This window comes from Pseudophryne corroboree, chromosome 1, assembly GCF_028390025.1.
Source record: "Pseudophryne corroboree isolate aPseCor3 chromosome 1, aPseCor3.hap2, whole genome shotgun sequence".
NCBI lineage: Eukaryota > Metazoa > Chordata > Amphibia > Anura > Myobatrachidae > Pseudophryne > Pseudophryne corroboree.
Window position 1 is genome coordinate 425,017,171 of NC_086444.1, and position 26,013 is coordinate 425,043,183.

Sequence of the window (26,013 nt, forward strand, 5' to 3'; positions counted from 1 at the left end):
TAATATTGCACTGTATTGTATGGATGTCATACTGTGTGTAAATTGTGAACCCTTGTAAAGGTATTGAGGAAATAGGGTCCTATTCGCAAAATAACAACTATAAATTACATAATTTTTCCATCTGCAGTGCGTTTGATTTGTCCGATAATGGAATACACCATTGAGCCCAGCATTAACGTGCAAACTGAGTAGGTAGATATGCGTTCCAGTATCGCTTATGGGTGGAACGCATGACAACATCCGGTAATGACGCGGTGCGCTCCACAGGTGATGCGGTTGGAACGCAAAGCGGGGAGATCCGCGGCAGACGTGCCGAATGGGATCTTAAAACTTCCCAGCCCCAATACGTCTCTCCCTGGGCTTAACATACATTCCCCCTCTCTGGGCTTAATTAATCCCATTAGGTTAACTGATGATGTTATATACATTCATCTCAGTTACAGGAAGTACGCACTAGGCGGAAGTCCATGCGTTCCACCATGATCTAGGTGGAACGCAGGACGGAAGCCTGCTATTTAAGTTGTTATATGAACATTAAGGTCATTTTTTAAGACCTATATGGATGACAATTTCATGCTGTACAGAGCATAGGGTAGATTTCCCATGCTACACCTTGGATATACACTTATTTAGATCTCTTCGATCAACCAATCATTAGAGCATAGGAAGTGAGGTAATTCACTCCTAGGTATAAATAGGTCAGATATAGCCTCTCCAGTTCACTTACCATCCAGGAGAGGAGGCTGACACACATCCAGAACCTTTTAGTGTAAGTACTACTTTACGACCTTAAATTAAATTGATCAACCTCTCACCTAATTGACTGTGAGGTAAAGATCTGATTATTTCTATTTATTACAGCTGCTTTCCTCACTGGACATTTTGTTTGGTGTTATTGGCTTGACTTTAAAGTAAGTAGATTCACTATCCCAGTCCACTGTCCGATTATAATATTATTGTTAGAAATTACCATGAACATTATTTAATCTATTTAGATCCCTTGTGAACTTTCATTAATCTTGGAGGACACAATCTAATTGGTCATTTGCCCCATAATTAAATGTAAGTATCTGAATATACCTTAAATACAAATTGGGCTGCAATGGGTTAAATCCTTATCAGTAGCAAAAAATCTGTGTGTTCCATAGAAAGTACCTACAAGGAACCACAATTAAGGAGCAGCTGATTAGAAGCTCACGAGAGTTTCTAGTATCATTATGTAAGTAATAATCAATCCTCTAGCTGGTATATAGTTAGCTTGATTAAATCTAATTAACACTCTCTCCCCATTAGAGATATATATCACGTTTTATCACTCTTCACAGTGAGATCATCTTGTAGGAAATTTGCTAAAGCATTATTCCAGTAAGTATGATATTATATACCTAAGAATAGATTTGAGAATATCCCTCTTTCCTCAACATCTAGTTCTCTTTATTGTAGAGATACGTTTATCAACTTTAATGTTACACCATGAGGTATTTCCCATATCCCTCTTGTTTTTTGATATATTGTGAAATGAATCTATGAAGTGAACTGGTTGATGAAGATATGTTACTGTTTTGATGTATCTCATTTGCTCTTTTTTCTCCTCTTCTCTCCTCTATTTACCCTACCAGCTGTGACTTGTACCCCTGATGAAGTCCATAATGGACGAAACGCGTTGGGTTTTATGAGATATATATAGCATACACTGTTTCTGCATAAATGTGTATTGTGCTTATGGAACAACGTGTATGACAAATTTTAACGTGTATTAAAAATAATCTTTCTATCATTCCGGTTATGCTGGTTGGATTTTACTTTGAGTAATTATTTCAATTTTAATTATGCCATTGTATCTGTGCGCACTCTGAATATTTGTGTTATATATATATATATATATATATATACACACACTAAGAAAAGGGTGAGAAACAGTGATCTCTATTGTAATAATTTGTTTATTAAGGTGAGGTAAAAAGTATTTTGCGTGCTACAAACAGATAAAATACTGCTCATCAATGTGGGTCTTTAAGGAACGAGTGTGTCATCCCTTAAGTCACTGCTTTATTGGGAGTAGTGCCGGTTCACCATTCGAGTATAAAATAAATAAATATATATATATATATATATATATATATATATATATATATAAATAAAATATAGATGTATGTGTTTCAAAGTGAAGGGACATCACCATAGAGATTTAATACAATTGTTGGTGCCCTCATCTAGTGTAGCAAGCATGCCACGGATGAATCACAACTCTGGTAGGATTAGGCTTTAGATAGCCATTTAGTGGAAAATACATCTCAGGTCTTCAATCCAAAGTGAGGATCACTTTACAAAAAGTGTCAAACAGAGTATATTGGCGCAGCCGGCATGACACTTTTGTGGATTAAACTTCACTTTTGATTGAAGACCTGTGAGTCTGTATGTGATTATTTACATACGCATTACAAACAGACAGTTTCATCATATGCATTTAAATGACAAAGACTCACAGAAATGCAACAGTGTTATTTATTTTGCCTTAAATAGTCTACTACTTAGTATAAGTGTATACAACTTCCAATCTGTTCATCCTTTGCCTTTTTAAATAACTATTAAACAAATGGATCGGCTTTTTATTGACTGGAGATGACTTCTTTTGTTCTGAGGCAGCTAATTTTCTGTTTATCTTTTCCCAAGTGTATTCTCAATTCCAGACACTATCATTCCCCATCCCTAAAATGACCCATAGTGAATTTCAAAATTCCTAAGGTTATAATCCTAAGCCTAATATTTAAATTAACTAAATGAGAAATTACTGGGCACACTTGGAGACATAGCCATCCTTTGGAAGATCCACAGAGATCTTAATTTAAACAAATAGGCTGTGTCATTTTTAATGTTGAGTAATGTAAAGAGGAAAATCAATGGGAAGATGTTTTTGCCTGTCCAGTAACTTCAGTTTATGTTGTACAGCAATATCATTGAAAAATTAAAAATCAGCATACCATAGCAACCATTCAACAGCCATGCTGTCAATCGCAGCTTTCCCATTGAAGTGTATGGAGTCCATACACTTCAATGATGAGAACTACTGCATTTACTCCTATGTAAACCACAAGGATCACTTCTATTGACCTTCTGGCTAGAGATGGAAACCACAAGGACATTAGAGGTGACCCTTGTGGTTTACATAGGATTCAATGTAGCTGTTCTCACCATTGAAGTGTATGGAGTGGAGCTGCTCCATACACTTCAATGGGGAAGCTGTGATTGACAGCCTGGCTGCACACAGCCAATCAGCAGTCTGTTGCTATGGTAGCGGCTATTGATTGGCTGGCGGCTCCTACAATGACGAGAGTCACCAGGGTGCCGCTCAGTCATGTAGAGAATGTGTATGTGGACACACATATATAGATTCTCAGTGCGATGGTTAGCATTTTCGGTTTGTTTTTTTAACCCCTGGATGCCTACTTTGAAATGAAGGGGACCGATCTGCACAAGAATAGGTGAGTATTTTTAATTTTACAGGTTACCATGGATTCGACTGGACAAATGGACCTAGATGGCTACAGGGGATGTAGGCAGAGCCGGATTAAGAGGGGGCACCCGGGGATAAGTACCCCGGGCCCCTCTATTTAAAAGGCCCCCCCGCAGCCGCCACAGATCGGATCTCTGATCCGATCTGCGGTGCTGCGCTCCCGGCTCCCGGGAGCCGGCGCGGCGGCTCCACCTGCAGGGCAGCTGAGTTATAGCTGTCTCCACTTTCCTTGCAGTGGCGCCGCGGCCGCACGTAGGGACTGTGTAGCGTGTCCAGGGAGGACAGCTGAGCGACGGCTCAGCGGTCCAATAATCTGTGCAGCAGCCTGTGGCTCAGCCATTGGCTGGGCGCGCAGGCTGCAGGGAACAGGGAAGGCAGCGCATATGGAGCCTTCCTGCGCCCAGCCAGCACCCCTATACACTGGACCTACCAGCATCAGAGCAATAGTTGTGTGTGTGTGTATATATATGTACATATATATATATATATATGTGTGTGTACATATATATATATATATATATATATATATATATATATGTGTGTGTGTGTGTGTGTACCTAGATGGCTACAGGGGATGTAGGCAGAGCCGGATTAAGAGGGGGCCCCCCTGCCTCATGCCGTGAACATCTCAGCTTTGCTTGCATACTGCCATCAGGCTACCTCCCACTTGCCTGCACCTCTTGTCATCTGTCTGTCGCCCCTCCCCAATAGATTGTTAGCTCTTCAGAGCAGGGCCCTCTTTCCTCTTGTTATCTAAGCCCTCGTCTCAACACATTTCACTCACAGCTATCCCCTACTCATCGACCATCTTTATCCTGCTAGTAAAGGCTCATCTCCATCTATGGCCACCAGCCTCTAGTAGTACGATGATCACTCCCTCAATACTTACATCTTAGCTGTATTATGTCTTGAGAATGTGTGGTGCTCTGTTATCTGTACTCTATTTCTGTTATTTATTTACTGTAATGCAATGTTTTGTCCCCTGTACTGTCCTTTGTACGGCGCTGCAAAACACATGTGGCGCCTTATAAATTAAATGTAATAATAATAATAATATATAAATACATATATATATATATACATATATATATACACGTGTGTGTGTGTATATATAAATATAAAACTATATACACACACAGTATATGTCAACTTATACACCAACGTTTCGGGGCTTACCCGTGCTGCCCCGCCACCGCCCTCAGTCCTTCTCCACACAATCGCCTCCTCCGCACCATGCCAACCACAGCCTCCGCATCCACTGCACCGCAGACCACAGCATCCTCAGCACCGCCGCTACTAAAGAGGTAATCTTACCCTGCTGCCTTTCTCTCTCCCTAGTCCCTACTGTATGCCCTTGCTGTCCCTCTCCCTGTCCCTGCTGTCACTTTCCCTGTCACTCTCCCTGTCCCTGTGTCCCTGCTTTCACTCTACCTGTCCCTGCTGTCACTTTCCCTGTCCCTCACTCGCCCTGTCCCCCTGCTGTCACTTTCCCTGTCCCTCTGTCACCCTCCCTGTCCCTGCTGTCACTTTCCCTGTCCCTGCTGTCACTCTCCCTGAATTTTGCCTCATTCCATGTGGCATAATGTGAATTTTGGCTCATTCAGTGTGCTATAATGTGAATTTCGGCTCATTCAGTGTGCTATAATGTGAATTTTGGCTCATTCAGTGTGATATGTGAATTTCGGCTCATTCAGTGTGCTATAATGTGAATTTCGGCTCATACAGTGTGCTATAATGTGAATTTCGGCTCATACCGTGTGCTATAATGTGAATTTCGGCTCATACTGTGTGCTATAATGTGAATTTCGGCTCATACCGTGTGCTATAATGTGAATTCCGGCTCATACTGTGTGCTGTAATGTGAATTTTGGCTCATACCGTGTGCTATAATGTGAATTTTGGCTCATACTGTGTGCTGTAATGTGAATTTTGGCTCATACAGTGTGCTATAATGTGAATTTCGGCTAATACTTCAAATTTACCACCCAATTGTAATTTTCTTTGCAGTAATTAAAGACGTTATGATTTTAATTTGAGATTTTAGGGCCGCACTGTCTTAAGTACCCCGGGCCCCCCGAAGCCTTAATCCAGCTCTGGATGTAGGTAAGTATAGTGGAAACTGCATAAGTGGGAAACCTCTTTTACTGGGACTAATTGTGAGGTCCTGGCATTTTTGCACCAAAAAACCTCTTATAGTGAGACTGTCAAACCTCTTTAACTGAGACTGATTTTTCTCGATTATTAGGAATAATCACCTCAGTAACTAAGACGATTGCTTGTAGGACCTCTTTAAGTGAGATTAGTGCAGTTTATTAAACTATAAATGAGATGACCGCCTTTAGAACCTGTGTAACTGTTTTGACAAGTTTCTATGTGATACCATACTAAAGTACCCTGTACCTGGACTTACTGGGGTATCATGTTTGAACCTGCATAAGTCAGAACCTCTATAAGGGGTCTATTCATGAAGCAGTGAAAAGAGTGGAGAAGTGAGCCAGTGGAGAAGTTGCTCATGGCAACCAATCAGCTGCTCTGTATAATTTTATAGTATGCAAATTTTAAATGTTACGTCAATGCTGATTGGTTGCCATGGGCAACTTCTCCACTGGCTTACTTCTCTACTCTTTTCACTGCTTTATGAAAAGACCCCTAGGTGAGACAAACACTTCTTGAACTTTAAGTGAGAGTAAACGTACCATCCCTTGAGACCCAACTTAACCAGATTCGACTGTATGTGTGAGTGTGAGTGTGCAGGTATGCGTTAATAAACTTTTACTTTCATGCTCTGTATATTTGGTCTTTATTTGAATATTTATTTTTCAGGGGACTACAGGTACCAGCGGCCCCTTTAATGTCCCGCATGCTAGTATTTGTGTGTTTCCAAGTACCAGCACACAGGGGAGGCTTGCTGGGATCTGTTGTACTACCTGTAACAGACAATAATATTTCTGGGTTTGTCTTTTTTTCTATTTTTTCAAAGTTACCAACTCGGCATTCACCACTAAGGGAAGTCGAGGATAGCCCAGGGCTTCAGTTGGGGGTGGGGGGGGGGGGGGGGGTTTACATGCTACGGCCGCCGGGACCAATAAAAACCGTGTCCCAAGAGTGGCATTGCCTCACTGGCTAGTGGGGCCCAGTGCTGTTTTTAAAAAATACAGAGGACCCCCTCCCTTCGTGTTTTTGGAACCATGACCAGTCCAAGAGCCCGATGTTGGTTGTTACAATATAGGGAGATCTCAGTCATTTTATTCCTGTATTTTTTCAACCAGGACTGGCTCAAAGAGACCAGGGTTGGTTATACTTTAGGGAGGGGACCAAACATCACCTTTTTCTTTTTGTTTCTTTTCCAGACAGCAGCATGCATGGATCTCACTGATCTGTACATGCTTCTGTCAAACTCGCCAGCCAGAAGCTGGTCTGTTTTTTTGCGTTTTTTAGTAATGTTTTAGGTGCAAGTTTACAAACTTGCACCCGATTACATTGAACAAGTTTTATGTGTGCAATGGCAAAACATCTGGATGTGAGTTTTCCCATTGCAAGTTGCAGAATTGCAGGAAACGTGTGTTGGCATGTTCCCGCATCCTATTACATCGCGCAAGTTCTAAAAAAGTGCAACTTTGGTGCTGTATTCGGACCCCATTACATCTCACCATTTTTGTTCTATTTATTGGCATTTGTTTAAGCAGAAACATCACACCCTGCATGGCAGTAAATATGATACATTGCAGCAAAGAAAGTGAACACTTATACCCAGGGTCGGCGCCACAACTAGGCAGATTTAGGCAGATGCCTATGTGCGCAGACCACTGGAGGGCGGCAGCTCACACTGCCAATGAATGCTTCACTTGTCCCTTGCAATATGTCTAGCGTTACCGCGGAGAGGAGCAGAAGACAGTATCTAGAGCAACTGTAACAATAGCCGGCAGCACGCTGCTTGCACTATGTGCATAGAGTATTAGAGCCGCTGGCGATGGGTTATATTCACGCTGACAGTGCTGCAAGGATGCCACGGCCTCCAAACTGTTATCAGCCGACAGCATTGTCAGTGTGAATGTAACCCATCGCCGTCGGCTCTAATACTCTATGCACATAGTGTAAGCAGCGTGTTGCCGGCTGTTGTTACAGTTGCTCTAGATACTGTCTTCTGCTCCTCTCTACAGTAATGCTCGACACATTGCCGCCCCGCACCACAAGCACAGACTCCCGCAATCTCACCTCGCATATTATACACACACCCCTGCGATAACCCCCCGCGCGCGATTGCATCATGAATATTACATTTTCCCTCGCCCTACCCTTCATGATCGCAACATAGACTCACTGCGATCACTATGTATACCTGCACAAGGCGTCAGGTCCCTCCTACTGCACCACCAGACACAGGGCAAGATTAAGGACGGGGGCTATTTGGGTAAGTGAGAGCTTCATTTAATATATAAAGGGAGCAGGGGAAATACTCAAGGGGGGATTATTAAATCTATACAGTAAAGGGCAGGGGTGAGGGTGCATCTTTAAATATATAAGGGCTGGAGGTGATGGGCTGTTGGAAGGCGGAAAGAGATGACATTTATTAATATATATATATATATATATATATATGTGTGTATGTATATATATATATATATATATATATATATATACACACACACACACACACAAGTTACCGGCCCGTCAAAATGATAACCGTAATGTCAGAGCTTGAACTGCTCGATCGGGCGCCAGATAGTGTCCGCCAGCGCACAAAACACTTGAATTCCCCCAAACAGGTGAGGAGCAGCGTTAGCCATTTATTATATAGTATATATACACTGCTCAAAAAAATAAAAGGAACACTAAAATAACACATCCTAGATCTGAATGAATGAAATATTCTTATTAAATACTTTGTTCTTTACATAGTTGAATGTGCTGACAACAAAATCACACAAAAATTATCAATGGAAATCAAATTTATTAACCCATGGAGGTCTGGATTTGGAGTCACACTCAAAATTAAAGTGGAAAAACACACTACAGGCTGATCCAACTTTGATGTAATGTCCTTAAAACAAGTCAAAATGAGGCTCAGTAGTGTCTGTGGCCTCCACGTGCCTGTATGAACCTCCCTACAACGGCATGCTCCTGATGAGGTGGCGGATGGTCTCCTGAGGGATCTCCTCCCAGACCTGGACTAAAGCACCTGCCAACTCCTGGACAGTCTGTGGTGCAACATGGCATTGGTGGATGGAGCGAGACATGATGTCCCAGATGTGCTCAATTGGATTTAGGTCTGGGGAACGGGCGGGACAGTCCATAGCATCAATGCCTTTGTCTTGCAGGAACTGCTGACACACTCCAGCCACATGAGGTCTAGCATTGTCTTGCATTAGGAGGAACCCAGGGCCAACCGCACCAGCATATGGTCTCACAAGGGGTCTGAGGATCTCATCTCGGTACCTAATGGCAGTCTAGCTACCTCTGGCAAACACATGGAGGGCTGTGCGGCACCCCAAAGAAATGCCACCCCACACCATTACTGACCCACTGCCAAACCGGTCATGCTGGAGGATGTTGCAGGCAGCAGAACATTCTCCTTGGCGTCTCCAGACTGTGTCACGTCTGTCACATGTGCTCAGTGAGAACCTGCTTTCATCTGTGAAGAGCACAAGGTGCCAGTGGCGAATTTGGCAATCTTGGTGTTCTCTGGCAAATGCCAAACGTCCTGCACGGTGTTGGGCTGTAAGCACAACCCCCACCTGTGGACGTCGGGCCCTCATACCACCCTCATGGAGTCTGTTTCTGATCGTTTGAGTAGACACATGCACATTTGTGGCTTGCTGGAGGTCATTTTGCAGGGCTCTGGCAGTGCTGCTCCTGTTCCTCATTGCACAAAGGCAGAGGTATCGGTCCTGCTGCTGGGTTGTTGCCCTCCTACGGCCCCTTCCACATCTCCTGATGTACTGGCCTGTCTCCTGGTAGCGCCTCCATGCTCTGGACACTACGCTGACAGACACAGCAAACCTTCTTGCCACAGCTCCCATTGATGTGCCATCCTGGATGAGCTGCACTACCTCAGCCACTTGTGTGGGTTGTAGGGAGGTCATACAGGCACGTGGAGGCCACACACACTACTGAGCCTCATTTTGACTTGTTTTAAGGACATTACATCATAGTTGGATCAGCCTGTAGTGTGTTTTTCCACTTTAATTTTGAGTGTGACTCCAAATACAGACCTCCATGGGTTAATAAATTTGATTTCCATTGATAATTTTTGTGTGATTTTGTTGTCAGCACATTCAACTATGTAAAGAACAAAGTATTTAATAAGAATATTTCATTCATTCAGATCTAGGATGTGTTATTTTAGTGTTCCCTTTATTTTTTTGAGCAGTGTATATATATATATATATATATACATACACACACACACACACACACACACTCACACAAGGGGTTGGAGACACAGCAGGCACAGCCCCTGTCTTAAGTGCCCTGGGCCCCCCGAAGGCTTAATGCAGCCCTTGTCTAGAGGTTCTTGCGCACCCTGGGTAGAGCACCTGCAGCATTACAGCAGCAATCTGTCCTGAAGTTCCCACTAATAGGCCCTACACACTGGACGATTAGTGCAATTTGAACAATGATTGATATCATTCAAATTGGCTTGCATTGAAAAAGATTGAACGATGAACGTCCGCGGGGAAACTGGTTCATTCATATCATTCTTAGATATCGACCAGTATGTAGGGCCCATTAGAGTCAGCATGCTGGACGGGATGAACTAAAAGGAAAATGCGTTCAAAAACAGTTTTCTGGGTTTTACCGTATTTCCGGTATGTACTAAGACTCGGTGTGGGGAGGGGAGAGGGGGAAGGGGGGGTGGCGCAGCAGGCTGAACTTTTGCCTAAGGTGTGCCCTATCCTTGCAAAAATGTGTCTCAAAACAGATGTATTTATGTGTAAGTTCAACACTGGTTATCCCACAGTTCCACTGACACTGGCCCTCATTCCGAGTTGATCGCTCGCTAGCTGCTTTTAGCAGCAGTGCAAATGCTAAGCCGCCGCCCTCTGGGAGCGTATCTTAGCTTAGCAGAAGTGCGAACAAAAGGATCGCAGCGCTGCTACAAAAAAAGATTGTGCAGTTTCTGAGTAGCTGCAGATCTACTCCTAGCTTGCGATCACTTCAGACTGTTTAGTTCCTGTTTTGACGTCACGAACACGCCCTGCGTTCGGCCAGCCATGCCTGTGTTTCTCCCGGCACGCCCGCGTATGTATCTGACACGCCTGCGTTTTTACACACACTCCCCGAAAACGGTCAGTTACCTCCCAGAAACACCCACTTCCTGTCAATCACTCTGCGGCCAGCAGTGCGACTGAAAAGTGTTGCTAGACCTTGTGTGAAACTGCATTGGCTGTTGTGAAAGTACGTCGCGCGTGCGCACTGCGCCGCATGCGCAGAAGTGACGCTTTTTTTACCTAATCGCTGCGCTACGACCGAAAACATCTAGCGATCAACTCGGAATGACCCCCACTGTCTCTGAACTTAGCCTGCGTGAGAGTACAGCCAAGCAGAATGGGCAGCGACGCTGCATCTCATGCACCTAGCATGTGACTGGTGCCACTTATAATGATGGATGTGGCCGCCGGCGTGAAAACAAGGAGTGGCACAGTTTACTGCTGGCGCACACATGAACCACAGAATAAAGTAGGAAAACAGACTCAGAATCAGCCTCAAAACCTAGAAACCCCAAATCATCCTTTGTACTAGTAAAATAATTGTTTGTGGGATTCCTGTCTTACACGTGAGATGATTCATGTACTGCTTACAGATCATCCAGTCTGTTTATTAAGGTGAGACAGGCCAGAAGATAGGGCTAAATCAGAGCATACCCATACATGAGAGGTAGACAAGAACAGGGAATGTTCCGCTCAATGGCCCTCATTCCGAGTTGATAGCTCGCTAGCTGCTTTTAGCAGCAGTGCAAACGCTAAGCCGCCACCATCTGGGAGTTTGTCTTAGCTTAGCAGAAGTGCGAACGAAAGGTTCGCAGCATTGCTACAAAAAAAGATTGTGCAGTTTCAGAGTAGCTTGAGACCTACTCCTACCTAGCGATCACTTCAGACTGTTTAGTTCCTGTTTTGATGTCACAAACACGCCCTGCGTTGGGCCAGCCACTCCCCCGTTTCCCTAGCCACTCCTGCGTTTTTATCGGGCACGCCTGCGTTTTTACACACATTTCCCAAAAACGGTCAGTTTCCGCCCAGATACACCCACTTCCTGTCAATCACTGTACGAACAGCAGTGCGACTGAGAAGCGTCGCTAGTCCTTGTGTGAAACTGCATAGTCTTGTGTGAAAGTACGTCGGCGTGCGCACTGCGCACCATACGCATGTGCGGAAGTGCCGATTTTTAGCCTGATCGCTGCGCTGCGAACAACAGCAGCTAGCGATCAACTCGGAATGACTCCCAATGCTCTAAGCAATTATCTCTGTATTCTATCGGCACCTATGTTTCTTATGTTCCTAGCAGAGTGGTTGTGTATGTGTATTGTGTATGTCATGATGGTGTGTTAGGATTGTGGATGGCAGGTCTTACGTCTATTTAGTTGTTAACTAAACTGTCTGTTTCCTATTCAAATTGATGCTGTTCCTTTTACTTTCAAAAGACAATTGTTCTCTGAATTGATGTGTAAATGTATGATCCTCTTTGCTTTCCTCTGATGCTGGTTTTTATTATCATTACAACACATACAGTATATTTATTTTACTGCTGTAACCCTTCCATGTCATGTTTAGATATGATCTTTTACCTTGTGTTACAGAAAAGAGCGTGATTTGATAGCAGTCCCGGGGTTGAATGTGTTAAAACAAGACAGTTATGGCTACTGCCAGTGCCATCCTGTACTGATATGAATTGGGCCCACAGGTGTCACAAGGGGGATGCAGGCCGCTCCCAGGTGTCCACAGTGACAGGAGCTTGGTGCTGCAGTGTGACATTATCCTGCAACACTCGGCTCCTGTCACCGAGAAGGAGTTGGCATTGCAGGCACAAGTCTTTGGAGGCAGCCCAGCATCTCTGGGGGAAAAATGGGCGAATCCTATGAAGCCACACCCATTTATCCAAGGAGTGTCGCTACTGCTGCGGCCATCTGTCTGATCCTAGACTCACTCAGACAGTCAATGTTCCTCGTTATTGCGTTGGTCCTGCGCAGGTGCTGAGGACTTTGCTGGCTTCGGTGGGCATCTATATTCTCTTCTAGGCTGTAGCTTCACTTGCGAGGATTAGTAAGGCTGAAAAATCGTAATTGTGTAGGCTTTTCCGTGTAAACATGAAAAGCAGCACATCCATCAGGAAGGAGGGGTGCGAGGTGCAAGGGGGTATATTCACTAAAAGTCAATTTGGGTCGATGTTGAGTTAATGTTGATTGATTTTGGTAGATGTTGGGTAGAGTTTTGTCGTTATTTTTTATTTCAGGTTCTAAATCATTACTAACAGATGTTTTTTGACATTTAAAAAAACAATGTAAAAAATCATCTGTTAGTAAATGTGTGATTTAGACCCTGACTCACAAAATTGATCAAAAATCTACCAAAATCAGCTTTTAGTAAATATACCCAGTGGTGCCGAGAGAGGGGGGGGGGGGGGGAGAGGGTACAAATTACCCTGACCCAGGTCTGATGGAGGGGCCCAGTGATGGTCCAGTAGGGGCCCAGTCCCCCTCCCCCTTACCTGGCAGCAGCAGCTGCAGCTCTTCTCCTCAGTCCAGCACACTCTGCTGTGTACTGGGCTGCAGTGGGGCCATGGAGGTGCTTAAAATACTTTTTTCAGTATTTTTTTATAGGGGTACATGACCACACCGCCTATGATGAGGCCACGCCCCTTGAAAAGTACCTGAGCCCAGCCCAACTCTTGACTGCCCTGAATATACCCCAATGTGTTTGTCATGGGGGATATGAGGAGAAATGGCACTGATATGAAATTCAGTATTTCTGAATTGGGAATAAAGTAAGAAAGAGCAAGTAAAGGCCCATACACACTGGGCAATTTTGAGCTGAAAGCAGCTCACTTTTGGAAGTTTTGTGCTGCTTTCAGCTCAAAACCGCCCAGCGTGTATGCCTCGGCGATGAACGCTGATGCGCACTCCCGCTTTATCGCCGGCGGCCGCCGTTCATCTGCTGGTATTACCAGTAGATGAACGGCTTTCCATAGCGTCCTGCTATGGAAAGCCGTTCACCCCCGCTGACATCGCTGGGCAGGGGGGGAAAGAGCTCAGTGTGTATGCACCTTTACTGTGTACCTCTACAAACCATGTTGCACTGCAAGAGGTATAAATATATACTTTTTTTTTTATTTCTTTTTTTGCATGCAGGGTAAATACTGGCTGTATTTGTATGTAGCCCACAAATACCAGGCAGTTTAATTTTTACACTGCAATTAAGATTTGAGTTTAGACACCCCTCACAGATTTAAATCTCTCTGCACATTTGTTCCCAAATCAAAATAAGGCCCATGGTTGAAGTATTGAATGTCTGTTTTATGCCTTAAAATCTGTTCCATATATGTCATTAAATAGGGCTGTTACTAGGTGTATGTGGAGGGCGCACAGCACTTAGCGCTGCAGGGTAGGGGGCAGTTATCGGTTTTAATTACTTTTACTTGCAGCTTCCCTGTCTCCTATCCTGACCCCTTCTGTCACTAATACCTAAACAACATTCATGAACTCAACTTGAGATTTCTTTGTTACTCAGTCACACTGTCCTTTATTACATATCAAGATGCTGACATACCCGGAATTCAAACCCATTGCATGTGGCATTGCAGTCAGAAACTCTATTCATTGAGCTATCTGCCCTTGCATAGAAAGGTAGATAATTCTAAGGTAGAGAATTCTAAATATTTGAAGCTTGTACTTTGTGAAAAAAATTCAGCATTGCAGTTCAGCAGATCTATGTAGTGTGTGGCTGCAAGAGACTGGATGTGTGGCTGCACACTACATAGATCTGCTCAATTGCAATACTGATTATGTTTTTTTTACAACGTACCAGTAGCTTCATATAGTGTTCTTAGTTTTTATGCAGGATCAAATAGCTCGAGATCAGTCTTGTCACATGCCCCTTCCCCACAAGGCATGCGCCTTATGTCCCTATTGAAAAATTGTGGGGCACCATTTCTGTGGGGCGCCAAAAAGAATACTAACTGCTCTGTCATTAAAAAAAAAAAAAGGAAAGAAATTCAGTTAACTGGTTTAACTGGATGCCTGTTGAATAAACATTTGTTAAGTGGGTTTTTTTCTCCCCAAAGAATTAAAAGGACCCAGGACAGAACTGAAAACTGCCTACCTGTGAAATGCACATCAGGAAGGAGGGGTGTGAGGTGCAATGTGTTGGTCACAGGGGATATGAGAAGAAATGGCACTGCTTTGAATTTGCAGTAATTGGGAGAAGTTTATTTAACTGATCTTTAGTGAAGAGAAGGGAATTAATTTGCTAATAGGGATCAGCAAGTACAAAAGAGTTACAAAGGATTCACTAGCCTTTTAATGAATGCACAAATCACAGGGCAGAGATCAATTCAGAGGTGTGAAAGCTAATATTTACTATATCTGCTGTACATTTCATTAGCCTACTTCTTCCAGTGACATTTGACTTCTCTCCACTCACGGTATGGAGAGACCTGCCATATCCAAAATGAGAGGTGATAAAACTGTGATCATTAGGTCAGCAGTTGGTTTTAGGCAGATGAGCGATATATATTAAATTATTTATATAGCACACATATATTACGCAGCATTTTACAGATAATATTTAACCATTCACATCAGTGCCTGCCCCAGTGGAGCTTATATTGCATGTTATCTACCATATGGATACAAACACAGAGTATGATTCTATATAAGAAACTGTTAATAAATAAATAAATTTATGTCAAATACTAATTAACCTGTCAGTATGTTTTTGTATGGTGCGAGAAAAACAGAGCACCCAAAGGAAACCCACACAAATACAGGGAGAACCTGCAAACTCCACACACCAGGGTCCTGATCAGGAGCAAAACCGTAATAACATGAGACAGGGTGATAACAAAGAAGTAAAGGGACACTGCTTGCAAGCATATATACCTTTGACGTACTTTTGTATAAATGAAGTAATGGAGTGATTCATTGTAAAGGTATTTCAGCACAAATCTGCTTACCTTTTCACTCTCTATCTGGTGCACAGTCCCGATCCAGTCCTTCATTCATTAAACTCCGAAACTGCAGGAACCTCCACCCCTACACGTGTCCTTCTACCCGTGCCGGTTCACTCCATGTGCGTGCATGAACTTAATGTACAGTAGTTCACTCATGCACACTACTGGGTCATACTCGGTAGTGTGAAATTCTGGCGCGGTATAATGGCTTGTGAGGACAACTGCTTTTTGGAGCATCTGCCCAGGCACTGGAGCAATATTGTATTGCTCTGGTCATTTGCGCATTAAAAATAGTTCATATAAAGAATCAATTATGCTATTCCCACCATTGAACTGTAACATTTTAATAAAGCAGTACAACCTCATCAGTACAATAGATTGTACATGTGTAACAAGGTATCTGGTCAGAAGGTTGACAGTAAATCACGTCAACATCAGAATATTGGCATAGTTCAGCTGCCACCGTGTAAAGTGTCACCATGCTGAGGCTAATGGTTAGGCTGGGTGTGGGGGGGGATTAGGCTGTTGTGCAGTGGTTTTAGGGTTAGGGATAAGCAGTTTAATAGTCACCAGGGACAGACATCACCATAGAACTCATCCTCATGTGACCACTGAAAGAAGTCGTTGCAGTCACTGGGAGCCGGTAAGATAGAGCTAGGTCACCAGGGACGCTTTGTCAACATATTCATGTACACCTGATAAATGACTGAACTGTTGACATGCATCATGTCGTCACACTCAACATGTCAACATGATTTCTGTCGACCAATCATACCCAACCCTTGTAAGAATGTGAGACCAAATTGGATGACTTCTGGGGGTCAGTCAGTCCAATGCTTAGGCCGCCTAGCTGGATCAGGAATAACTACACACACAGGGCATTAGAGGATATTGTCTGACCAACATGATTGTGCAGTAATGATGGATTACGTTAAAGCTACTGGCCACTGCAATAAATGTTTAAATTGCTGCCCGCCCAGAGCCTCTTTCATCTATGACCGCCACAGTGACAAAGCCCTCCCAGTAACAAGGCTCCACCCCCAGAGGAGGGGAAGATACTCTGTGCTGGCTGCTGTACCTCTTGTTGTGGTGCAATCATGTTCTATTCACTCCAGCAAATGACAAAGGGTGTAGGGTCTGCTCTTCGTGGTGTAACTGGTGACAATGTGTAAATGCTTCTAGGGAAGTGCTGGGGGTGCTCCAACCCTCAGTGTAGGTGACATGATAAAAGGGAGGTACTTAACAGCACAAATTCTCAGTATTCTAATTGCAGCAGTAAATTCAGAACAATTGGGTGAATTAGCATAATTACATTTATTGTAATAGTATGTGTAGGTGCACCAGTTTAAGGATGGGGTATATAAATACACTATTTAACATGGACAGGGATAGAAATCAGAATGACGGCTTCCGGTGGGCGGGCCGAATGATCCGGCTGCCTCTCTCCTGAGCTCTCCCTCCAGGCTCACTAACTAGCCTATTCCAGCAGCTCAACCTGGACCGGAGACCCCGCAAATACACCCGCGGGTCCCGGAGATAATAGGGAGCGAAGTGATGTGTGTCCCGGCTCGCTCCCCCCCCCCCCCCCCCCCCCCGTTTCTCCCGCCGGAGTCCGCACACGCTGTGTGCAGTGAATGACGGCGGCCATCTTGGACCTCGTGAAGGGCCGAGACAAGGCTGCCTGAGGGATCCCGGACCGCTTGCAGCACTCCGCTGTGCCCCCCGGCGGCCCGCCGGACCCCACACTGCGGACTGGCAACTCCGCTCTCTCAGGTGCGTGCGGACGTGACTCGTCCTGCCGCCGCAGCGGCTGTGTCTCCCCCTGACCCTCTGTCTGGGAACCTGGTGCGCCCCGTGCCCCTCTGCCCTCATTGAGGAGACGCGGACCCCTGCCATCTCTGCACCGCACCGCCGGCCTACACCATCGGCTGGCTGGCACTAGTGACAATGTGTGCATCCTGCTGGCCCCTGCTTGTGCCTGTCGGAGAAGAGTCCACACTACACATCTAGGGCTTCTCAGGTACCGCGCTGGTCGCTGCCTGAGCTCTGCCCTTGCTGCGGTTACACGTTGGCTGTCTTGCTTCCCTGCCTCACCTCCCCCTACCACAACTTGTGCCTGGATGAAGCGTATTCTGCCTCGACCCTCCTAAACGTAGTTGCTTGAATCACATTCTCCACTATGGAAAAGTATGTGGCCAAAACACTCCGCGCGAATAAGAATTCTCAAAATAAAAATAAACCGACAGCTAAAGATAAAGAGCAAAGCCCTATTCAGCAGGGGTATCCGTCCTCTTCTGGCAGGAGAGACGCAGATGACCTGTCGCTTGCTGATGTCCGAGCTAGCCCGTCTTCAATACAAAAGGCCAGAGAAATTTCAGAAATCATCTCACCACTCTTAGACGCAAAGCTGGCGCCATTGATGGATGCCATTACGTCAGCGGCAGCTCAATTGACCCAACACACACAACGTTTGGCAGAGGCCGAGGACCGGATCTCCACATTGGAGGATGATCATCATGCGATCCAATCCCAACAGCAATCACATGACAGCACATTGGCGGCCATGAGCGATAAACTCGAGGATTTGGAAAATCGCAACCGCCGGTACAACTTGCGCCTGATTGGCCTCCCAGAATCGGTTAGACAGAAAGACCTGCTAGACTTGGTTACCCGCTGGCTCCCCACAACTCTTGATATGCCCCCCTCACCCACTTTTTATCTGGTTGAACGAGTGCACCGCATCGGCCCCGATAGACAATCTTCACAATCTTCCCAGTCACGTCCTAGACCTGTCATTTTCAAGCTGCTGAATTATCTTGACAAGGTGAAGATGTTAGAGGCCTATCGCAGATGCTCTGATCTCCGTTATGAAGGATCTAAACTTCTGCTCTTTCAGGACTTTTCTTTCCAATTTTCAACACAACGAAGAGAATTCTCCCCTGTCTGCAAAGAACTGTTTTCCAAAAGCATCAGATTCGCTCTTCTTTACCCTGCAAAACTAAGACTCTTTCCTTACCGGCAAACCACATTATTTCGATACCCCGGACTCTGCTCGCAACTTTCTCAAGTCTTTACCCGCATCACAACCTGATTCTCGGATGGACGATGCTGATTGACTTTTCTAAAACCAAGTATTTTTTCTCCTTTCTCTTATTTTATTTTTTCTTTCTGCTCCAATGGATAGTACACTGTTGATTATTTACATTTGGCTCTTACAGCCATTGCTGTGTAAGTGCTTTTCTGACTCATTGAGGTTGCGGGGATGGCGGGAGGCCCTTCTTCCATTTTCTCTGTCAGACCCTTTTTCTTTCTCTTTCTCTATTCATACTAAGGTTTGTTACATATGGATGGTTATTACTACTATCATATTGGGTTCAAAAATTCAAAAATGTTTTTGAAGGGTGGCCAAAGTTATATCGGTTAGTACTTTATACATGTATCATATTGTTTCGTTATATGTTTATTGTGACTCCACGTGACTTCCTGGCGTGCTCCTTTAGCCCTTCCCCTGCTCGCTGGGACGGGGGATTGGGCTTTCGATTGTGGCTTCTCCTTCTGCGTTCCATCGGACTGGGCATTGGATAATGCCGGACCCTAAAGATGTTGAGCCCCCCCTTGATAGCTCAAGGAGGTCTCTCAAGTTTGTCTCGTGGAACGTAGAGGGTTTGAACACACCAATCAAGAGGAAAAAAGTACTGAACCACCTTAAAAAATTCCATCCCGATGTGGTGTTTCTACAAGAGACACACTGGCGAATTACTGTTCCTAATATACTTAGGGACACCTGGGTTGGAGACTTTAGAAGTGCCTCATATACTACCAAAACAAGGGGAGTATTGCTCCTTTTTCGTAAATAATTGCACTACGAGATTAGGGAGGAATGGATAGACCCAGAGGGCCGATTTTTGTTTTTAAAGGTTGATATTGAGGGGGAACGGTTTACTCTGGCATGTATCTACGCCCCCACAGGGCCAAACGCTTCTTTTTTTTCAGACATCTTTGTTAATTTGCAGGACTGGGTAGAAGGTTGTCACAACTGAGGGCCTGAGCTGACGGGAGGCAGCCTCAGTTGTAGGGGCTGAGATGTAACGGAACCTGGGAGGTTGTATCAGACCCCTAGACATGTAAGTAACATGTAGAATAACTGCCCGAAGGCGTGACCACGACAACCAGGATAAAAGTCAATGATGTTTATTATGACAAACTCCGTAACACAGCAGCAGTAAAAGGAAACATAAAAGTCAACAGAGGATAAATACAATTCCTGGGTACTACAGGGTGGCAAGGGCCACAGGCACTGGTAGTGTGAGACAGTTCTTATAATCTTCTAGTTGGAAAGTCCTTACCAGGCCTGACTGTAGCAATGGAGAGAACCCAGGATCGTACCAGCTGATGTTCCAGGAAAGGCTGGGCTGCTGAAGGTAAAACGGCTGCTGTGGATACTGGCTGGAACCAGACTGTTGTTGGTACGGAGTGGATACTGGCTGGAACCAGTTAAATAATAAACGAACTTGAGAGCGATGAAATAATAATGAAGTTTGGAGTTTGAGAGCGGTGAAATAATAATACCGGTGGAGAGTGGTAAACTGCAGAAAAGGACACCGGCCCTTTAAGAGAAGCTGTACACTGCTGGAAGCTGGGCTGGAAGCAGGTGATTGTTTGAGAGCGGTGAAATAATAATACCGGTGGAGAGTGGTAAACTGCAGAAAGGACACCGGCCCTTTAAGAGAAGCTGTACACTGCTGGAAGCTGGGCTGGAAGCAGGTGATTGTTGTAGCTGGAAACAGGTGAGTCCAGAATGGATCGGAGAGTCAGGCTACACCGCAGATGGAATGCTGGTGCGGGTCTCTATAGCAGAAGTCTGGAGACAGGAGCTGGAACCTGGAAGACAACCACAGGAGAGAGACAAACTGGAACTAGGTTAGACAACCAAAGCACTGACGCCTTCCTTGCTCAGGCACAGCATACTTATACCTGCAGCAAGGAAGGGGTTGGCTAGGCAATTATGCAAATCAACAATACAGACAGCAGATTGGTGGAAATAATCAGATGACAAAATCCAAGATGGCTGCGCCCATGCAGACACTTGGAGGGAAGTTTGGTTTGTAATCCATGTGAGAATTGAAACAGTAATGGCGACGCCGGCCACAGGAGACAGGAGACGCCAGACTGACAAGCGCACATTTAACCACGCGGGCACAGCGGAGGCCGCGGCTGATGAAATCACCACTCTGACATTCTGCATGTGGAAACTCAGGAACAGCGGGATCCGGTCCTGGAACGCTGAGCCAGCCTTAGGAGGCATCTGAAGGGTAAGTAATGGCGTCCAGATACCCGGATCGTGACAAAGGTTCCTTGATTTTAGGGGGAGATCTTAATGTTGTTTTAGACCCGCTGCTAGACGTGTCAGTTGTCCCAGACAATCGGGTTTGAATAGATCCACTCCCCCACCATTGTCCCTAATGCTGGACTCCCTACAGCTCTTGGACCCCTGGCGATTTCTTTATCCTGACTCTAGGGAATACTCTTTTTTTTCACACCCACACAAAATATTCTCTAGATTAGATTACTGGCTAGTATCCGCCTCTTTGATCCATAGAGTAGAAGACACCACCATAGCTAATATTCTTCTATCAGACCACGCTCCAATCACTCTATTTATTGCTTTGACCACACCCCGCTCATACTCTCATATCTGGCGGTTCCCAGAACATCTCGCCCACTCAGAAGACTTCAAACTCTATTTGACCCAATCATATCTCAATTACACAGGTGACAATGCAACACATATTGATGATATGAACCTTTACTGGCAGGCTTCTAAGCCTGTTATTAGAGGTCAAATAATCTCATATGTTTCCGCCAGGAAGAAACAACTTCGGGAGAGGATGGCTAAGGCTTCCCTCCAGGTTGCCTCTGTTTATTTCCAACTACTGGCTGACCCGTCTGAATTTAATAGAATACGATATAAAGATGCTAAATTAGTCCATGATACCCTCTGTACTGAACAAGCCAAACTGTTTCTTTCCTTCCAGTCCAACAAATATTTTCGTTGGGGTAACCGCCCCGGGAAATTATTGGCAAATATGGTGAAGGCTCATACGACCCCTAGGCATATCTCCTCTATTCGAGACACTCACACGTCACCTGCACTGACACAGGAAACAATCAGTGACACCTTTCTGACTTTCTTTGAGACTTTATATACCGCCCCTCCCGACCAACCAGAAATTGGCACAGACTTTTAAACACAAGCTGGCCTTCCCGCTTTATCGGAAGAGGACAAAGAATTCCTCACTACGTCCATCACTACAGCGGAATTGGAAGAGGCCATTAAATCCTTAACCAATGGGAAGTCCCCGGGTCCTAAAGGATTATCGGCAGCCTATTACAAACTACTCCTCCCACATATAAGCGACCACCTTTTAACATTGTATAATTCAATCTTGGCAGGCCATCCAGCTCCTCCTGACTTTAACACGGCACGGGTTATAGTCATCCCTAAACCCAATAAAGATCAAACTTTGGTCTCGTCTTACCGGCCAATTTCATTATTAAATCAAGATTTTAAATTATTCACGAAGACGCTTGCTTCCCGCCTCCAGTTGGTTCTGCCTAAACTGCTCCATCCTGCTCAGACAGGATTTCTACGCAATAGGCACTCTGTACATAATATTCGCTCTTTACTAGCGGCCGTGATTAAAACTCATAGCTCACTGGAGACGGGAAACATAGTCCTAAGTTGCGATGCAGACAAGGCCTTTGACCGAGTCTCTTGGGCCCATATTGATAGAATACTTAGATTTCAGAATTTTGGCCTTGATTTTCTCCAGGTGCTTCACACCCTCTACCAAACTCCACAAGCCTTCTTAACGATTAATGGTCACAACTCCAGACTCTTTTCCCTACACCGTGGCACCAGACAGGGCTGCCCCCTATCTCCCCTACTCTTTAACTTAGCTTTAGATCCTCTTCTCCGCCACTTTATAAAGGAAACCAGATGGCAGGGTATAAAACTAGCAGATCGAGAACTTAAATTCTCGGCATTCGCGGATGATATTTTACTTTACTTCAGCAACCCCCGGGTGGCCGTACCACATCTACTCGACATTTTAGATTCCTTTGAACAAGTTTCTGGGTTCAAAATCAATTGTTCTAAAACTGAGGCTTTGGCCTTCTTTCCCTCGGCCAAAATGGGTTGGGGCGATACCTTCCCATTTCACTGGGCCTCAAATAACTGTATTACCTATCTAGGTATTGTGTTCCTTCCGAACTGTACTCCCTTAACTTTCCCCCATTGTTCACTAGGACATATGCTGACTTCGCTAGGTGGGCCCACCTCCCCCTTACATACACGGGCAGGAGTCATTTGTACAAAATGATCAGTTTCCCGCGTTTCTTATATGTGCTTCAGATGCTCCCGCTGATTCCGCCCAGGGACATATTCACTCAATTGGATAAGGCACTATCCAAATTTATTTGGGCGGGTAAACGCCCAAGATTCTCATTGTTTAAACTACGTCAACCTCGGTCCCTTGGTGGCTTGAATTTGCCGTGCCTGTACACTTACGCTTTAGCAGCCAATTACAGGATTGCTTTGGACTGGATCGGCGGACAGAGCATATATGATAACACATATTTAGAACAATCCTTTACACCTTCTTGGAATCTGGTAGCCCTATTACACGCAACTCCCAATTCCATGCCAAATAGTGTAAAGGACAATTTACTTATATCCTCTACCTGTGCAGCATGGTGGTTGGTCCGCTCACAGCTTAAACTATCGCGATATACGTCACTGTTCTTACCTCTCTGGGGTAACCCAGACTTTCAACCCCACACAATTTCCCACATATTTCATACTTGGTATGACGGAGTCCTGAAATACATTCATCATTTTTTGGATGCTGAAACTTTGACCTTGCTAACACATTCACAGGTTATAGCACGTTTTCCACATTTACAGATACTATTATTTCCCTTTCTCCAAGCCTGTAGCTACGTGCAGAAGGTTCTGTCCTTGATATCGCTACAGGACAAATCCCACAATTTGGATAAAACCCTACGCAAGACCGTGAATAGTAGCTTTTCCACAGCCCTCATACACTCACACTCTCGCACCTTACTAAACATAGAATCCGGCTCAGTGGGACTCATGAAATGGCGATCTTTCTTTAAAGTTGATCCTAGAGGCCAACACTTACTTGGATAAAACATTGGGTTCCATTTCATACTCAGAAATGCATCAGAAAATCCTACATAGAGCATATGTCACCCCGAAGTTGCGACACCTTATTGGAGCTGCCTCCTCATCCCATTGTTTCAAATGCGCTGCTCCAGACGCAGATCTGGTTCATTGTCTATGGTCCTGCCCTAAGGTGGCAAGCACTCCAGTCATATATCACAGTAGACCTACAGATACAGTTTGCTATTACTAAAACATGGGCATTTTGGGGCATATATCCGAAATCCTCTCCTATCAGGCTGTCTAAAGGACAACGTATTTTATTAATTAAACTAGCAGCTGCCACTAAGAAGACAATCCTCTCCCAGTGGATCTCTGCTGATCCTATACCCATCTCTCTACTATACCCTAGGATCTCTCATCTTTTCCACCTTGACTGGACTAACACCACTTTACAGAAGGAAAAACTGACGGCACAATATTTTCATATTTGGTTACCCTATGTTCTGACTCTTCCCCCGATCATAAAAGAGGCTCTACGAAAATGTTTTATGGATACTAAATGGTATCTTTTGGAGACTCTTGATTCCGCAGCCCCCTTCTGATCGTACTGCTCCTAAATGTTCAACTGGCCCAATTGTTGCTGTTCTCTTTTGTTGATACGATACTTGTTTGCCTCCTCTAGTGTATAGTTTTGATATCGCTCGGGGTCTACGTGGAGCACTATTACAATCGCAATTACTTTTACTATTACGGTATTACATATCTCTCAATGTTCTCATGTATAACTTGTTGTTTCTCATTTGTATGTTTTTCGATGTTCACCTGTCAATAAAAAACTTTTGTTTAAACAAAAAAGAAATCAGAATGACATAGACATATATGTATCAAAAATGATAAAATAAGAGTTAAAGAATATATAAAAAGTAAAGTAGTCCATATATCACGCATAAGGTCCATAGAAATATTAGAATAGTCCATATGAGAGGTGGCATGTGCCCTAGGTGACAGGGCAGAGGGGGCGCCTGTGCAGCATGGCGAGTATTGGGATCAGATGGATCCCTGTGGCTGTGGTAGACTGGGTCCCCACCCACTGCCTCACACCCACGTTCTTTACTGTTGAAAATAAAACAAAGTCAATGTGGAGCTCACTTCAGCCACGTTCTTTACTATGTTGGGATGAGGCCCAAATCACCTGCATGTTGCCACAGTTACCACAGCAAACACCCTAGACTTAAGATGTCAGAGTGAGAGAAGGCGGAGCCAGATTGGTACTGGAAGCTGGAGCCAAGTCAGGAATGGTGGAATAGAAGCAGAGCAGAAAAGAACCATTGCATATGTGGCTCAGGAGGAACTCCTCCCAGAAGTAAATACAAACCCTGTTTCTCTAACGTCCTAGTGGATGCTGGGGACTCCGTAAGGACCATGGGGAATAGATGGGCTCTGCAGGAGACAGGGCACTTTAAGAAAGAATTAGGACTACTGGTGTGCACTGGCTCCTCCCTCTATGCCCCTCCTCCAGACCTCAGTTAGAATCTGTGCCCGGCCGAGCTGGATGCACTTTAGTTAGCTCTCCTGAGCTTGCTAATGAGAAAGTATTTTGTTAGGATTTTTTATTTTCAGAGAGATCTGCTGGCAACAGACTCTCTGCTACGTGGGACTGAGGGGAGAGAAGCAGACCTACTAACTGCGGCTAGGTCGTGCTTCTTAGGCTACTGGACACCATTAGCTCCAGAGGGATCGAACACAGGAACGCACCCTTGGTCGTCCGATCCCGGAGCCGCGCCGCCGTCCCCCTCGCAGAGCCCGAAGCCGGCGTGTGAAGCAAGAAGACGTCAAAAGCGGCGGCAGAAGACTCCAGTCTTCATATGAGGTAGCGCACAGCACTGCAGCTGTGCGCCATTGCTCCCACACTGAACCCACACACTCCGGTCACTGTAGGGTGCATGGCGCAGGGGGGGGGGGCGCCCTGGGCAGCAATTCAGTACCTCTTGGCAAAAAGCAGCATATATACAGTTGGGCACTGTATATATGCATGAGCCCCCGCCATTATTTTACACAAAATCGCGGGACAGAAGCCCGCCGCTGAGGGGGCGGGGCTTCTTCCTCAGCACTCACCAGCGCCATTTTCTCTCCACAGCTCCGCTGA

General features: G+C 45.0%; 2 long non-coding RNA genes across 3 annotated transcripts in view; both read left to right on the forward strand.

The window, feature by feature from the left end:
* The window catches only part of LOC134890190 (uncharacterized), a 594,901-nt gene that overhangs the window by 62,444 nt on the left and 506,444 nt on the right, over window positions 1–26,013 (forward strand). The gene's annotated exons all lie outside the window — the stretch shown is intronic.
* LOC134894857 (uncharacterized) lies at window positions 733–1,185 on the forward strand. Its single transcript, XR_010171844.1, has 4 exons — window positions 733–769; window positions 862–911; window positions 996–1,062; window positions 1,149–1,185. It is a non-coding gene; the product is annotated as an uncharacterized LOC134894857 (long non-coding RNA).